At 37.3% G+C, this 15,707-nt stretch overlaps 1 protein-coding gene across 5 annotated transcripts in view; it reads right to left on the reverse strand.

The window, feature by feature from the left end:
* IL33 (interleukin 33) overlaps positions 1–15,707 on the reverse strand; it is a 125,573-nt gene that overhangs the window by 64,864 nt on the left and 45,002 nt on the right. For 3 of the 5 annotated variants that reach the window (XM_061425329.1, XM_061425326.1, XM_061425325.1), the window contains exon 2: positions 5,595–5,697. The exons of the other annotated variants lie outside the window; for them this stretch is intronic. The gene's annotated coding sequence lies outside the window, so the exon portion shown is untranslated. The remainder of the gene's footprint in view (positions 1–5,594; positions 5,698–15,707) is intronic. 5 annotated transcript variants of the gene reach the window in all.

A 15,707-nucleotide genomic window follows, 5' to 3' on the forward strand; every position in this document is an offset into this window, starting at 1 on the left:
CTGAAAGCAGTGATGCATATTTTAAAATTCCGAGAAAATTTTAAAAAGAGCCACCATGAAGGGGCTTCTGTGTGATAAATTGTGACCATGTGGCTCAGCACAACAAAAAATTGTAGCTAATCAAACCAAGTCTGAAAATGAGTTAATTATAATATCACCAAAATCATGAGTCCATAATGATGGACTAAAAGGCTGTTTTTAGATCAAATATTATCTCACATTACCTCCATTCAGAAGTTAATTATAAATATAGTCTCATAGTATGTGAAAGTGTTTCCTTGTACAAAGACTAAAGTTATTGCTAGCATAACTTTTATAGAAGTTTTCTCTTCTGTTTGGGATTTGAATATTGAACGGTAACAGAAACACTGGCCAACTTATTAAAAGCTCTGTAAACCTTTAGCTTTTCCACTGCTCTGTCATTCCCGTTATCCTAGATTGGCTGATACAGGTCAAAGCCACAGTGAAGTTCCCTCCCAGTGCTGGCATTCAGCTGGCATGCTCCAAATGGCTAGTACCTTTCTCACTATTATATCTGCTTATGTCATGCCAGCTGTTAAATGCTTTGTACCTCACCCTGTACAGATTATGAGATTTTCTTTCTCAAGCCAGTGGCCACCCAGTGACATACTGCATTGTGTATTAGATATTAAATTTTATTGTTAGAAGACATTTAAAAATCAAGAGTATAAACTCTTTCTACTCACAGATGTTAGAGTCCCTGCACATTGACCTGAACAGGCTAAGTTGCAATCCACATCCTGTATATTTAATTCCCATTAGAGTTTCAATAGAGTTACCTTGTTCAATGATCAGAAAATACAATTCAGAGGTCTGGAAACTTGTCCACCATGGGATGATAAACCTTGTCTCCCACCCTGCCTAATTCGTGTGTTGCAACCATTTCCCAAATTACTGACTTCATCATCCTTACATGGGAATCTAAGTAGGCTTACCTGGTAGCTGGGCTTAAAGTGAAAAGATTGTGCTAGATACTTCTCTTATTCTTCAAGATAGACCTAATCATTTTCCTTCTTTGGACAGAGTTGACCTCTTTCTGAGTATATCTAATGATGCAGGGCAGAAGAATGTAACTGGGCTCTCTTACTTTGCCAAGAAGGGGTGTTACATGGGATAGGTAAAGAAGTTATACAGATCTAACAGTGAACCACAATCCTTGAGGCTACTAGTCCCTGCATGGGTCTACCTAGATAGTAGGGAGAACCAACAAGTCTAAAAACAGATGCTCTTTTAGGAGCATTTGTCACAAATAACCAGAAAAAAAAATGGATGCTCTGAAAATTGGATTTGTACCCAATTTTTATACTTTTATGAATTAAAAAAATACAAGGATTTACAGATAGTATTTTTTTTTCCAACTGACATATCACAATGCAAATGACTTTAATGCTTCTAAATGCTGAGTCTACTCTCATGGACCTTTAGTACTGAGTAGAAATCTTTCCACGTGACATTTGAAAGGTAATGGTAATTAGACAGCCAGATGTCACATCCTAGGCATGGCACTCTCCAAACTTGTTTATTAAAACAGCTTATACTGTTTTATACCACATAGTGACAATTATGATTATGATTATGATTTCACAAGCCATATGGCACTTGAGTAAGTAAGTGAAGAAAAAACTGTGCCTGCTCTTTGATAAGTAATGCTACGTATACATTGATATAATATGAATCTTATAAAAGTCACATTGAAGAAAAAAAAAGAAGCTAAAAATAGCCACCAAATTATATTAAAATGAATGTTGGCACCTAGGTCTGTGGCTCAAACTTTTAAAAAAGACTAGAAGAAAAGAAATATTTACTCAAGAAAACAATCCTACTAATATTCATTGATTAGTATGAAGTAGCCATGCTGACTACTGATAAGCTATTTAAACACCTTTGCTAAAGAATGTAGACAATTGCTATATGATATATGTATAAATGGAGAAGGAAATGGCAACCCACTCTAGTGTTCTTGCCTGGAGAATCCCAGGGACGGGGGAGCCTGGTGGGCTGCCGTCTATGGGGTCGCACAGAGTTGGACACAACTGAAGCGACTTAGCAGCAGCATATGTATAAAAGATAATGGATAAGTAAAACCTCAGAAAGGAAAAATTTTGGACCTAGTAAATTCAGGTTAGAGGAAAGTTCGTGATTGGGTTTAATAAGCTCCCAAATGAAAGAACATGGGAGAAAGGCATATGATTTTCTTTTTAAAAAGAAAATATAAACTACTTAAAGTCTTCCCAGGTGGTGCCAGTGGTAAAGAATCCTCCTGACAATGAAAGAGACTCAAGAGACACAGGATCAATTCTTAGGTCAGGAAGATCTCCTGGAGGAGGACATGGCAACCCATTCCAGTATTCTTGCCTGGAGAATTACATGGACAGAGGAGCCTGGTGGGCTACAGTCCATGGGGCCACAAAGAGTCAGACACAACTGAGTGACTGAACACACAACACACACATAAACTACTTACATAGCATTTCTTAAACAGCAGCCAATGACAGAGCCAGCAGGCTAAGGAGTTAGAGTGGCTGGGATTTGAACACAGCAGATATGCAAAACTATGAAGTTCTTCAAGAAAATATCTAATCTTTGCTAGGAAATCCAAGAGAAGTAATGAGCAAAACATTCTTACACTTGCAAAAGGTCTCAGGTGTATTAGCACTTCTGGGGAAAATTGTAATGATGACCCAATTCATGATCTGTGCAAAGTGAGAGGGAACTAGATGTAGACTGCTATGCTGGTTAAAAGTGAAGCCAAGTTTATGGGTGGATGCTGTACTGGCTTTACTAATGGCAGTGACAATAGAAAATTACTTAAGAGAATAGTGGCTGACAGGAACCTTTTCCTTTAGATGGAAAATAAATGTAGTCCTAAAGAAAATAGCTGAAAGATTTTAATGTTATTTCATTAAAATTTTTGTTTGAAAATGACTGAAACCTTAAATAGAAGAAAATGGCTTCACAAAGATGATTAGAGATGCATTAAATGAAGTCATTTGGAATCTGTCTTCCCTGTTGGTTCTTTCTCCTTCCTGGAACTTGACTCTGGGTTTTAATTGCTGGTTTGAAATTTTCTGGTTGTGTCATCTTGGGTTAGTACAATCTTTCTAAATCTCACCTGTTTAATTTTATAAATGGAGAAGATAATATTTATTTCATAGAGATTCTATGAAGATTCAATGAGAGAATGTGGAATTAATGTCTCACATTTAATGAAATTTCAGTGATTATTAACAGTTACCTTTCATGACTGCTTCTTAATTGCTTTACCTTCAAAAGCATCTCAACACCTCTCTAAGGTAGAGTATCTTATTATTCTTTTGTTTTTGTTTTACATTTTACACAAGAGAAAATAATTCAGGCTTAGGAATGTTAAGATACAAAATCACACAGCTAGTCAATGACAGATGATGGAGTTGAGGCCTATCTTCTTCTAAAATTTTGTGGTTTTTTACTATTATGCTACACTGTAGTCTACACTTAAAGCAAAAAATGAACAGAAACAAAAATCTTCACAGTTATAGGATGATTTACCAATAATAGAAAGGACAGCATGTGAGCATGTCATGCCAGGAGTCTGCTACAGTGAGGAAGTGCCCCAAACTCCTTATACCACCTTTAACACCCCCAACAATGAACTTTGCCTGTCCTCTAAGACTGTGTACCCTTAAAGATTCCTTCTGTGTACAGATATCAACACCAGGGAAACCAGACAGAAAATGAAAAGAGATTAGAGGCTCTACTATGTCCCAAAGTCCTTGAACCAAATATTATTATATTTGGTTTGTTTGTTTGTTTTTAATGGAATTAAAATTATTTTCTGCTGTTCAAGATTATTTTTGGCCTTAATGTTTCTAAATGTCCCTGCTGCAAATTGAGATATAAAAGAAGAATTCTATCACTTGATTACCACCGTGTTTTCCAAAATTTCACGTTGTCGAATGAAAGATACAATGATTTTGGCACAGTCACACACTCATCTCAAAAACAGACCTCCTGCTGTCAGATTTAGTGGCATAAATTTCTCTGATGTAATATTTTTCTTCCCCAGTGCTATCCCCTCTGCAGTACTTCCATGTAATGATTTAACTTTGCACTCATATTCTCCAAAAAAGACCTCATGTTATCAGATTTATTGGTGTGAACAATTCTTGGTGCTTTTTTTTTTTTTTTCTTCCCTCATTGCTGCACTGCTATCCTCCTTCTCACCTCCCACAGTATTTGCTGAAATGATTTAATTCCTTCATGGAGCAGAAGCTTTTACAGTGACTCAGTACATTCCCTGAAGTTGGTTGAAAGCTGTTTCTTTAATCCTTTACAGACTGTGTCCAGGAGAGGTGGCTCCCATTTCTCAGTCTCTTCCTTTACTTTTTAGCACTGTTTCAATGTTTCAGTGAAAATTCCCCTCAGAATTCTTCCCTCTCTATAAATGGGAAAGGAAAAGAGGTATCTTTTGGCTTTAGATATTGTAAGTTAAACAGTGATGGGAAAGAGTAAAACATCTAGGTCAATACATTGCTGAGAAAATGAATTAGGCAGCCACCAGTTAAAGATTAGTAGGAAATCTAGGATCCTTTCAGAGAAGCATGTAGAAGAACATGTGAAATTTGAGTTGCAGAAAGTGATGCCTGTGAGAGTTCTTTACAATTTAAGGATACTACCCAGTAGTGTGATTCAGCTCAAGCACCCCAAACTCTAAGAAATAGAGAATTCTGAAGTTTTCTGAACACAGAGCTGTGCCTTTTCAGGGTCAAAATTAAAAGAAGAGCATTAAGTATTCAAAAGAGAAATATGAGAAGCAGTAGATAGGAATATAGAGAATAGCATAGGATGACATATAGCAATGACTCAAACAGAATAAATGAGGTGCTGAGGAGGGAGTGAGAGTCAAGTCCAGCCACACCTAGCCCTAGTTACTTCACTCTCAAGTCTCCAAAAACCCTCTAGAATCAACTTGTGTGCAGCCACAGTACTTAGGACTTTGTGCCATTTTTTATTTTAATTAAAATAGCCAGGAGGCACGTATTTATGCAAGGAAATATAAGGCAGAGAAGAGTGCAAGACAGCAAGAATTAAAGAGAAAAAAAAGCGATTTTCACTCTAAATGAATAGTATCAAAACTAATAAGCTTTTGAATTTACTCATTTAGAATGTCAATTCCTTATTTTTTCCACAAATTGTTTTTGAGAGGATGGCATCTTTAGTTCTTATATTTGTCCTTCTTTCTTAAAAACCAGTTGTAAACAATTGTGAGTAGGTTTGCCTTGGATAAGCATTTCAGGAGTAAGAAGTAGAATATCAACTTGCTTTATGAAGTTTTGTGGTGAGAAAGGGGAACATGTACTATAAAGACAACTTATTTTAGCAATTTATTAATAATTTTATAAATCACTCAAAAGAGAACAAAGTGGAATTCTAAGTTAGCAACAACTGTTATCAACTTTTAATTCTATTGGCAATAATAATAAATCAACCTAATTCTTTATTTTATAGAAATACAAAGCATTTCTCTGTGGTTCTCAAGATTTTACTTTGTAAGACCTTATTTAAATGTACCAGAATATTGGTTTCATTCTTACCTTGTGATCTTGTTTTGATTTCTCCTCTGAAAAGCTGCAGCTCTGTGTTCAGAGTGCTTGCAGGCTCTATTTGTTATGGAAAATTTGGCAGAGAACCAAATTGCTGTGGAAGGAAGAGCTGATTGGGTGACATTTTAACATTAAAAATAGCATGTAAACAACCAATAGTTAACAATCCTGTCAGCTAAAATTCATTGTCTTCTCCCCATTTCCATCTTAAGTTAATCCTGCAATTATGAATTTGATGTTCTGTGTTTTTATGCTTCCAATTTCCATCAAAATCAACTCATATGCAACCCTTTCATCATCCCCAAACTTGAGCAATGATCTTGAGCAACCCAAGTGTTGCATTTCTGAGGAATGAAAGAAGACTATATCCACTCTTGAGATAAAGCAGTGAAGGAAGAACACAAACAGACAGGAAGCTAGACAATCTGTGCTGATTAGGAATTGAGCTGTGTACAGTAAATGGGAGGGAGAGATGACAGGTATTAATAGCAACCAAGGGACTGTCATTATGTTCTGCCTTGGAAATTCTTACAAATACTAAGAATACAAAGAATGAACAGTGCGATTCTTTGACTTTGTTCCTACAAAATGCCCCTCTTTATCTATTGAAAGTGAAACTCGCTCAGTCATGTCCAACTCTTTGCGACTCCAGGGACTATACAGTTTATGGAATTCTCCAGGCCAGAATACTGGAGTGGATAGCTGTTCCCTTCTCTAGGAGATCTTCCCAACCCAGGGATCAAACAGAGGTCTCCTGCATTGCAGGTTGATTCTTTACCAGCTGAGCCACAAGGGAAGTCCCTCTTTATCTATTATCTATTGACGTTTATTTAAGAAGTGTCTCATAAGCAGGGTATAGTTGACTTTTGTTTTGTTCTGGTTTTAACCAGTTTGTCTTTGTACTAGACTGTAATTGCTGGTATGCTGCTGCTGCTGCTGCAGCAAAGTTGCTTCAGTGATGTCTGACTCCGTGTGACCCCATAGACGGCAGCCCACCAGGCTCCTCCATCCCTGGGATTCTCCAGGCAAGAACACTGGAGTGGGTTGCCATTTCCTTCTCCAATGCATGAAAGTGAAAAGTGAAAGTGAAGTCGCTCAGCTGTGTCCGACTCTTAGCGACCTCATGGACTGCAGCCCACCAGGCTCCTCCGTCCATGGGATTTTCCAGGCAAGAGTACTGGAGTGGGTTGCCATTGACTTCTCCAAGTTGCTGGTATATTTGCATTTATTTCTGAAATTTTGCTTTATTCTTTCTATATTTTGTCAATCTTTTTTATGCCTCATTTTCTTTCTATGTTTGCTTCTTTCGGATTAACAAAATTTTTAAATAATGAAAATTTCCCCTAGCATTCATGCTCTATAACTCTTGTCTCCTCAGTGGAGTAAGATTGCAAAATAAAAACCGCCAAAACTTCAGCTCTGCTTTTAAGTGGCTTTCTTTCTTTCTTTCTTTCTTTTTAAGCCTCTACCTAATGCAGCTGTGTAATTTGGCAAATGTTTTGAGGTGAAAATTCCTTGAATGTCAGGCTCAGTTCTTGCCAGCCCTTTTTTTCTCTGAATTCTTGACCCTTCAAACCTCCAATTTTGTCACTTCATCCCCACAAGACAACCAAAGACTTTGTTGATTTTCCTATTTCCCAGCAGTGGCCTTCTGCCCAGAAATCCAGATTGCCTGCTTCCTGGTACACAATGGAATTGTCAAATGTCCCTGGAAAAAAAGCAGCTGTAGCTTCAATTTCTGTCTTCCTGGAATCTTGATTCCTCATCCTCAATGCTTCTTTTCTTTCTCTTATGTTTATATGGATTTTTAATTTGTTTTTTGTTTGTGGGGCTTTTTCAGCCCTTCTGGTTAATCTTAATGACTATACTGGACTGCCACAAGGTACGCCTTCCATTCAAATTGAAATTTGAGTTCAGTGTAGATGAAAGCATGTCTTCAGAAGCCAGGAGGACTGCAGGTCTTTTGGGCTTTATTCAAGTGACAGTAGAATAATTTATTATCAAAACTAAAACTTTTGAGAGTGAAAAGTGTTATTAATAATTAGTCCAGAGTAACAGGTGAACATTGAGATATGGTCACCCCAGTTTTATGATTTATATAGTTGTTTCTCCTCTCCTGCTGCTGCTGCTGCTAAGTCGCTTCAGTCATGTCCCACTCTGCGCAACCCCATAGAAGGCAGCCCACCAGGCTCGCCCGTCCCTGGGATTCTCCAGGCAAGAACACTGGAGTGGGATGCCATTTCCTTCTCCAATGCATGAAAGTGAAAAGTGAAAGTGAAGTCGCTCAGCCGTGTCCGACTCTCTACGACCCCATGGATTGCAGCCTACCAGGCTCCTCCATCCATGGGATTTTCCAGGCAAGAGTACTGGAGTGGGGTGCCATTGCCTTCTCCTCTCCTATTCCTTCTCAAATACTAGCTGCCTTCTTTCAGGGTAGATGCAAGGTGACTGTCTGAAATTTTGCTGACCCACAGACACATGTAGATATGATGATGATGATGTTGTTCAGTTGCTAAATCGTGTCCAACTCTTTGCGACCCCATGAACAGCAACACATCAGGCTTTCCTATCCTTCATATCTCCCTGAGTTTTCTCAAACTCATGTCCGTTGAATCAGTGATGCCATTCAACCATGTCATCCTCTGTCACCCTCTTCTCCTCTGCCCTCAATCTTTCATAGCATCAGGGTCTTTTCCAACAAGCCAGATCTTCACATCAGGTGGCCAACGTATTGGAGCTTCAGCACTAGTCCTTCCAATGAATATTTAGAATTGATTTCCCTTAGGATTGGCTGGTTTGATCTCTTGCTGTCCAAGGGACTCTCAAGAATCTTCTCCAGCACCACAGTTCGAAAGCATCAATTCTTTGGCACTCAGCCTTCTTTATGGCCCAACTCTCACACCCATACATGACTACTGGAAAAATCATGTAGATGACATAATACTATACATTAAAAAATAAATAAATAAAGATGACACAAGAAAACTACTAGAGCTAATCAATGAAATGGTAAAATTGCAGTATACAAAATTAATGTGCAGAAATTTCATGCATTTCTGTACACTAACAACAAAAGATCAGAAAGAGAAATTAAAAAAACAATTTAATTTACCACTGTAAGAAAAAAATAAAATACTTAGGAGCAAAGTTACATAAGGAGACAAAAGACCTGTACTCAGAAAACTATTTCTTCTCAGGGAGAGAAATCAAAGATGACACAAACAGGTGGAGAGATATACCATGTTCTTAGATTGGAAGAATCAGTATTTTGAAAATGACTATGCTACCCAACGGAGAAGGCAATGGCACCCCATTCCAGTACTCTTGCTTGGAAAATCCCATGGACAGAGGAGCCTGGTGGGCTGCAGTCCATGGGATGGCTAACAGTCAGACATGACTGAACGACTTCACTTTCATTTTTCACTTTCATGCATTGGAGAAGGAAATGGCAACCCACTCCAGTGTTCTTGCCTGGAGAATCCCAGGGACAGTGGAGCCTGGTGGGCTGCCATCTATGGAGTCGCACAGAGTCGGACACGACTGAAGTGACTTAGCAGCAGCAGCAGCAGCAATGCTACCCAAAGCAATCTACAGATTCAGTGCAATCCCTATCAAATTACAATGGTATTTTCCACAGAATTAGAACAAAAAATTTTTTAATTTGTGCCGGGAGCCAGAACGGGAGTCCCCACCCATGACAAGTTCATGTGGGACAGTTCTGGTGGGCAAGGCGAGCCAGAACTTGAGGGGTGCCCCTCTGGGCCTGCCTGAGCATCTACCCCAAAATGACTTTCACCAACTCCTCTGACAGTCACGGGGGACTATCCCCGACCACCTTTTCTCTGAAGGAAATCAATTTAGAGCTCTAGTTAATTAGCCTCCTGGGCATAATAGGAGTGTTTCAATCCAAACCCCTCAGATGGCTCTCTAACTTGCCTGACAGGTTTACCCCGACTCCTACAGCTATGCATACGGTTGTTTACAGTCTCCCAACCGTGAGAGGCACGGGAAGCTTAAAATATTCAAATAGTATAGAGCCTCTCGGAGAGTTAGAAATTGTTAGACTAGTAGAAGATTTCATTGTTGAGCCAATGCTTGCTGCCAAGTTTCCACATCCCCTGTATTGTATCCTTGTAAGTGTATTAATTAATATAGTTGGTATGTAGAAAAAAATAAGTAGTGGCCTTGGTGTTAACAGCTTTAGACCCTCAAAGTAATAAATTCTTTCCTTTGTTGTAAACCCACTGCACTTTTGCCCTATAGGAATGCAACTTTATCTAACACCTTCGGAGGATGGCGCCAAACTTTAAAATAATTATTCTTAGAGAAAATAAGTCTTATGGTTGACAAACCTTTATCAGAGTCATAAAATGTTAACAGGCCTTCTGGCCAGAAGATGATGTAAATCACCTAAACCATTTGTATACGATAAGTTTGCAGAAAAGAAAGCCTGGTCTCAATAAGGATCAAAGACTACTGACTTTGCATGATTTCACACCCCCTATTATCCCAGCTCGGTGGCACAATTAATTATAAAAGGAGGAAAAAAGAAGTGTGGAACTTTTTAGAAAAGAAGTAACAAATATAATAATTTCACTCAATAAGGATCAACTGCAAGTCTTTTACAAAATAGTGATAATTGGCAAGTTGTCCTGATAGATTTCAGGGGTCAAATTTTGTTTCATTTGCCCTCAAGCCCCCACAGTAGTTAAAAGTTCAAAAATGTTAGATTGGCAGTTTGAGGATACCTGTGGAACTTTCCAACCCTATGTAGTTCCTACGCTCCCCTTTACCCTATGGGGGAGGGACGTGCTGTCTCAAATAGGAGATACTCAGAGAAGGGTTTTCTCAAGTTCTTAGTTATCAACAGGTGGTACAATTAACAATACTTTATATATTGTTATAAATACATAATATATTTGCCTAATTACAGTTTGCCTAATTAGGTATGGGTATAAATGAAATATAATAAAGGTATACCTAATTCTATTTATGGATCTATACTTAATTAATTTGTATATAAGTTAATATGTATACCATATATGCATATTATATATATACTGTATAATTAAATATATATTGCAGTAATATAATGTGTGTGTGGCTGATATTAATTGGTATAGATTGATGTGCTGTGATGATATATGTTCTATATACTGTATAATTATATATGTGTGACATGTATTATTGCAGTACCTTGGTTTGTGTTGGTTGGTATTAGCTGTGTGCGTGTTGTATTGCTGTAATATATATTAATATATTAATTATAAAGATTAATTCAAGTATATTGATTTATATATATTATATGTCAATAAGTTTATACTTGTTGCCAAATATAAATACATATATAAATACATTTTGCATTTAGATATATCTGTATACCAAAATGAAATAAGGAGGTTATACATTTATTATTTAAATTTATAGAGACCTAAACTAAACATTAGACCTAAATTAACATATCCCTAAATTTATGTTGCTAAAATGTAAATTTTAAAAATTAAATTGAAAACTGTTTGACAATTCCTTTGCCATAAAACCCCCATAGGTGTAATTGGGGTAACCAGACAAAAAATTGGTTTTATAGCAAAACGGCCCCCTAGAGTGGGTCCATCTTCCCGCTCAAACTAAAAATGTAGTGGCTTCTTATCCAGGATTGATAGCTACTTTGATATTAAAGGAAAAAAGCGGAACATTGAATTATTTGGTAAAGAGCCATCAGAAATTGTAATTCCATGTAATAAAGAACAACTTGATGCGCTTCTAATGTTTGATGAAAATTGGCAGATTGCTATAGGAAACTATTTTGGTCAAAATTTTTGCATCATTTACCTTCACATGTTTTGCTGAATTCTATATCCAGACATCCAGTTATTTTTCCTGTCAGATGTAAACAATCTCCTATTCCAAAGGCTCAGATAGTTTTTACTGATGGGTCAGCAAACGGTAAAGCCTCCATAGTTACTAAAAATCACCAAAAGGTTTTAGAAACACAGGAAACTTCAGCTCAAAGAACTGAAATAACAGCAGTCATAAAGGCTTTTGCTATGTTTGCAGATGAGGAATTTAACCTTTATTCTGATTCTCAGTATATTGTCAGGTTGTTTCCACACATTGAAACTGTGGTTTTTGTCTGAAAATAAACCTACCATATTTCATTTGTTAACTAAATTACAGCAACAAATTTGGAAAAGAAATAAAATGTTTTTCACTGGGCACATTCAGGCTCATTCCGGATTGCCCGGCCCTTTAAATGCCTTTAATGATTTGGCTAACTTGTTAACAGTACAAGAGCATTCCCTTTTTTCCACAATCTCTTCAGCATTAATTGTGTGTAGACTTTTTGATAATGGCCATTCTGACCAGTGTGAGGTGATATCTCATTGTGGTTTTGATTTGCATTTCTCTAATAATGAGCGATGTTGAGCATCTTTTCATGTGTTTGTTAGCCATCTGTATGTCTTCTTTGGAGAAATGTCTGTTTAGGTCTTTTCCCCACTTTTTGATTAGGTTGTTTGTTTTTCTGGTATTGAGTTGTATGAGTTGCTTGCTTATTTTGGCAATTAATCCTTTGTCAATTGCTTCATTTGCTATTATTTTCTTCCATTCTGAGAGTTGTCTTTTCACCTTGCTTATAGTTTCCTTTGCTGTGCAAAAGCTTTTAAGTTTAATTAGGTCCCACTTGTTTACTTTTGCTTTTATTTCCATTACTCTAGGAGGTGGGTCATAGAGGACCTTGCTTTGATTTATGTCATCAAGTGCTCTGCCTATGTTTTCCTCTAAGAGTTTTATAGTTTCTGGTCTCACATTTAGGTCTTTAATCCATTTTAAGTTTTGTTAGAAAGTGTTCTAATTTCATTCTTAGCTACATTCTGGACATGTAGCTGTCCAGTTTTCCCAGCACCATTTTTTGAAGAGGCTATCTTTGCCCCATTGTAAATTCGCCCTTCCTTTGTCAAAAATAAGGTACCCGTAGGGGCATGGGTTTATTTCTGGGCTTTCTATCTTGTTGCATTGGTCTATATTTCTGTTTTTGTGCCAGTACCATACGGTCTCCATGACTGAAGCTTTGTAGTATAATCTGAAGTCAGGAAGGTTGATTCCTCCAGCTCCATTCTTCTTTCTCAAGACTGCTTTGGCTAGTCAGGGTCTTCTGTGTTTCCATATGAATTGTGAAATGTTTTGTTCTAGTTCTGTGAAAAATTCCATTGGTAATTTGATAGGGGTCACACTGAATCTGTAGATTGCATTTGGTAGTAGAGTCATTTTCACAATATTGATTCTTCCTACCCAGGAACATGGAATATCTCTCCATCTGTTTATATCATCTTTGACTTCTTTCATCAGTGTCTTATAATTTTCTGTATACAGTTCTTTTGTCTCCTTAGGTAAGTTTATTCCTAGATATTTAATTCCTTTTGTTGCAATGGTGAATGGGATTGATTCCTTAATTTCTCTTTCTGATTTTCCATTGTTAGTATACAGAAATGCAAGTGATTTCTGTGTATTGATTTTGTATCTTGCAACTTTGCTAAATTCACTGCTTAGCTCTAGTACTTTTCTGATACTATCTTTAGGGTTTTCTACGTACAGTATCATGTCATCTGCAAAGAGTGAGAGCTTTACTTCTTTTCTGATCTGGATTCCTTTTCTTTCTTTTTCTTCTCTGATTGCTATAGCTAGGACTTCCAGAACTATGTTGAATAGTAGTGGTGAGAGTGGACACACTAGTCTTGTTCCTGTTCTTAGGGGGAATGCTTTCAGTTTCTCACCATTGAGAGTAATGTTTGCTGTAGGCTTATCATATATGGCCTTTACTATGTTGAGGTAGATTCCTTCTATGCCCATTTTTTGAAGAGTTTTAATCATAAATGGGTGCTGAGCTTTGTCAAAGGCTTTTTCTGCATCTATTGAGATTATCATATGGTTTTATCTTTCAATTTGTTGATATGGTGTATCACATTGATTGATTTGCATATATTGACAAATCCTTGCATCCCTGGAATAAACCCAACTTGATCGTGGTGTATGAGCTTTTTGATGAGTTGCTGAATTCTGTTTGCTAAAATTTTGTTGAGGATTTTTGCACCTATGTTCATCAGTGATATTGGCCTGTAGTTTTCTTTTTTGTGTGTTGTCTTTGTCTGGTTTTAGTATAAGGGTGATGGTGGCCTCGTAGAATGAGTTTGGAAGTGTTCCTTCCTCTGCAATTTTTTGAAAGAGTTTTAGAAGGACAGGCATTAGCTCCTCTCTAAATGTCAGACAGAATTCCTCTGTGAGGCCATCTGTTCCTGGGCTTTTGGTTTTGGGGCGATTTTTGAGCACAGATTCAATTTCAGTGCTTGTAATTGGGTTGTTCACAATTTCTATTTCTCCTTGGTTCAGTCTTCAAAGATTGAACTTTTCTAAGAATCTGTCCATTTCTTCCAGGTTATCCATTTTATCGCTGTATAGTTGTTCATAATAGTCTCTTACAATCCTTTGTATTTCTACATTGTCTGTTGTAACCTCCTCTTTCATTTCTAATTTTGTTGATTTTGATTTTTCTCTCTTTTTTCCTTGATGAGTCTGGCTAAAGGTTTGTCAATTTTGTTTATCTTCTCACAGAACCAGCTTTTAGTTTGATTACATCATGAGAAATGCTGGACTGGATGAAGCACAATTTGGAATCAAGATTGCTGGGAGAAATACCAATAAACTCAGATATGCAGATGACACCACCCTTGTGGCAGAAAGTGAAGAAGAACTAAAGAGCCTCTTGATGAAAGTGAAAGAGTAGAAGTGAAAAAGTTGGCTTAAAACTCAACATTCAGAAAACTAAGATCATGGCATCTGGTCTCATCACTTTATGTCAAATAGATGTGGAAATGGTGGAAACAGTGACAGACTTTATTTTTGGGGGGTTGGGGGGCAGGGCTCCAAAATCACTGCAGATAGTAACTGCAGCCATGAAATTAAAAGACGTTTGCCCCTTGGAAGAAATGTTATGACCAACTTAGACAGCAAATTAAAAAACAGAGATGTTACTTTGCCAACAAAGGTCCATCTAGTCAAAGCTATGGTTTTTCCAATAGTCTTGTATGCATGTGAGAGTTGGAGTATAAAGAAAGCCGAACACAGAAGAATCGATGCTTTTGAACTGTAGTGTTAGGGAAGACTCTTGAGAGTCCCTTGAACAGCAAGGAGATCCAACCAGTCCATCCTAAAGGAAATCAGTCCTGAATATTCATTGGCAGGACTGAAGCTGAAGCTGAAACTCCAATACTTTTGCTACATGGTGCGAAGAACTGACTCATTTGAAAAGACTCTGATGCTGGGAAAGACTGAAGGCAGGAGGAGAAGGGGACGACAGAGGATGAGATGGTTAGATGGCATCACCAACTCAATGGACATGACTTTGAGTAAACTCTGGGAGTTGGTTACTCAGAGAGGCCTGGCATGCTACAGTCCATGGGTTTGCAAAAAGTCGAACACAACTGAGTGACTGAACTGAACTGATTGTTTCTTTCATTTCTTTTTCATTTATTTCTGCTCGGATCTTTATGATTTCTTTCTTCCACTAATTTTGGGGCCTTTTTGTTCCTTTTATAGTTGTTTTAGGTGTAAAATTAGATTGTCTATTCAATGTTTTCCTTATTTCTTGAGGTAGGATTGTATTGCTATAAACTTCCCCCTTGGAACTGCTTTTGCTGCATCCCATAGGTTTTGAGTTGTCATGTTTTCATTGTCATGTGTTTCTAGAAATTGTTTGATTTCCCTTTTGATTTCTTCAGTAACTTGTTGGTGATTTAGAAGCATATTGTTTAATCTCCATGTGTTTGTGTTTCTTGCAGTTTTTTTCTTGTAATTGATATCTAGTTTCATAGTGTTGTGGTTGGAGAAGATGCTTGATATGATTTTAATTTTCTTAAATTTACTGAGGTTTGATTTGTGACCGATGATGTGGTGTACCCTGGAGAATATTTCATGTGCGCTTGAGAAGAAGGTGTATTTTTCTGCATTTGGATGGAATGTCCTGAAGATATCAATGAGATCCATCTCATGTAATGTATCATTTAAGACTTGTATTTCCTTATAATTTTCTGTTTAATGTAAAATCTCCTA

The sequence above is a fragment of the Bos javanicus genome, chromosome 8, assembly GCF_032452875.1.
Source record: "Bos javanicus breed banteng chromosome 8, ARS-OSU_banteng_1.0, whole genome shotgun sequence".
Lineage (NCBI taxonomy): Eukaryota > Metazoa > Chordata > Mammalia > Artiodactyla > Bovidae > Bos > Bos javanicus.